This window comes from Mobula birostris, chromosome 3, assembly GCF_030028105.1.
Source record: "Mobula birostris isolate sMobBir1 chromosome 3, sMobBir1.hap1, whole genome shotgun sequence".
Taxonomy (NCBI): Eukaryota; Metazoa; Chordata; class Chondrichthyes; order Myliobatiformes; family Myliobatidae; genus Mobula; species Mobula birostris.
In genome coordinates, this window is record NC_092372.1 from 116,547,957 (window position 1) to 116,550,185 (window position 2,229).

The window sequence follows — 2,229 nt, forward strand, 5'->3', positions numbered from 1 at the left end:
GAAAATCAGGGTGAGATATTCCTGTTGCAGTGGAAGGTAATGCTCACAGGGGTTGGAAACGCCGGATGGGGAGGGAACTGATGATCTTTAAGACCAGAAGACACAGGAGCAGAATTAGGCCATCTGGCCCATTGAGTCTGCTCCGCCATTCAATCATGGCTGATTCTTTTTTTCTATCTCTTCTCATTCTCTTGTGCTCCAAGGAATAAACTCCTAGCCTATTCAGTCTTTCCTTATAACTCAGGTCCTCCAGACCCGGGAGCATCCTTGCTCACAAGTTTTCTCTGTGCTCCTTCAACCTTACTTGCTTCTTTCCTGTACGTAAGTGAGGCCTCACCAACATCTTCAACATAAACATCTCATCTCCTGTACTTGATGCTTTGATTTATGAAGGCCAACAAGGTCTCTTTACGATCTTATCTACCTGTGACGACACTTTCTAGGATCTATGGAGCTGTATTGCCTTTGTTCTACGCACACCTCGGTGCCCTGACGTTCACTGTGCAAGTCCTAACCTGGTTGGTCCCCCCTGCCCCCTCCCAAACACCTCACACTTGTCTTTTGCTCCACTCCTACCTTTAATAATCTAATTAGGAAATAGAAGGAATCGTATTGCAGGTATGGAGAACTGGGATCAAGGAAAAGCTTGACGACTTGGACAATAGAGGGAAATCATGAGTGCAAACAAGTAGAAAAGGTACAGTTTTGACAGGCTATCTTAATAACACTCCTCGGAGATTCTGTTGGTATACTAAACGGGAAACGATTATCAGTGCAAGACAATGCAAAAGGCTTTATTAATCATCCTCTACATAACATTTACCAGCTGTGTTTGCGAAGAATCGCGTCCTGAATCAATGATCCATCCTTCAATAAAACGTATCATCGGCAGGCGACTCACTGGCATAACGACTGGGGGAAATGGCGCCTCTTCTCTGAAGAAATGCGGCTCTTTCTATTTCTTCTACTCCATGATCCCAGGTGTCGATTATAGCGCGTTTACATTCCGACCAGCTGATCTATCGAAAAAGTTATTCTCCATTTGCACTGACTAGTCCCATGTCTTTTAGTGCGAGTGGCAATGCGTCCAGAGAACAGCTACTGATGACACAGGAGACACAACTTCCTGGAACCAAGTGACGAACGGAAATTCAGTAAGAAATAGAGTTATTAATTTGCAGGAGCGGCTGAAAGCTAAACGTATACACACCCGCCTGCCGTGACTCGGATTCGAACCGAGGTTGCTGCGGCCACAACGCAGAGTACTAACCACTATACGATCACGGCCACACACTCCGGCTGCAGCGTTTCTGCTGTCAACTCCCCCGATGCCGGTCTGACTCAGTCAATGGCTCTCACTGCCTTTGTGGCGTTTCCGATGAGACACAATCATAAAGTACTGAGAATACTCAGTTGGCCAGCCGCTGCTGCGACAGGAGAAGCAGAGTGTACGTTTCATGCACGTGGTCCGTCCGCAAAACTGAAAAGGTGACGAAAGATGTGTGTGGAAATGTAGTGAGGGAGGCGTAGTGAGGTGTCTCTGACACGGACAAAACCCGGATGACCATGGGAAAAGATAACAATCTGTTGGACGCACTAAGCGGGTATGTACAGACAATGGATCAGGAGATCTTTGCCTGTATCAGGTCTGTAGCCAAGGGGATTGTTTATAAACAAAGCTTGAAAGGGAGCAATTAGTGGGGGAGGAACAGAGGCTAACAAACGGCGACGAAAGACTGTTGGATGTGTTGAATATAGGGCAGGCTAGGCAAGTCCAATCAAGCTACAATGTTCCAATGGCAGTGGAAGGCAACGCTCACACGGGTAATAAATGCCAGCGAGCAAGGGTAATGATGCTCTAGATAGGGCGCAGAAGAAACATAGGGCAGGAAGGATTCAACAGGTTTTTCCCTTAAGCTGGCTTTCAAGCCACGGTACTGGCTTCTGGCTCCGGGCACCTCAGGGATATACGAAAACCACATGCGAAAGACCCATTCTTTTGGGCGTAGCCCGGCGGGCTAGCGGAATGTCAGCATCGATACACAGCGGGGCCGGCTGGACGGAGAAGGGTGTGGAGAGAAGGGATCGAGATTCTCAGTCGATATGCAATTAAGAGAGCTGGTTAAGCTGGTTAAGGTTGGAGCGGTGGATGCTGACGGCAATGGTGACGGTGCTGACCTGTGGTTTGATGTCCTATAATACAGGGGTTCCCAACCTTTTTTACACTTC

The 2,229-nt window shown here is 47.8% G+C and overlaps 1 non-coding gene across 1 annotated transcript; it reads right to left on the reverse strand.

Moving 5' to 3' along the window:
• Positions 1 to 1,215: 1,215 nt before the first annotated feature.
• trnah-gug (transfer RNA histidin (anticodon GUG)) lies at positions 1,216 to 1,287 on the reverse strand. Its single transcript has one exon. It is a non-coding gene; the product is annotated as a tRNA-His (tRNA).
• Between the last annotated feature and the right edge of the window lie 942 nt (positions 1,288 to 2,229).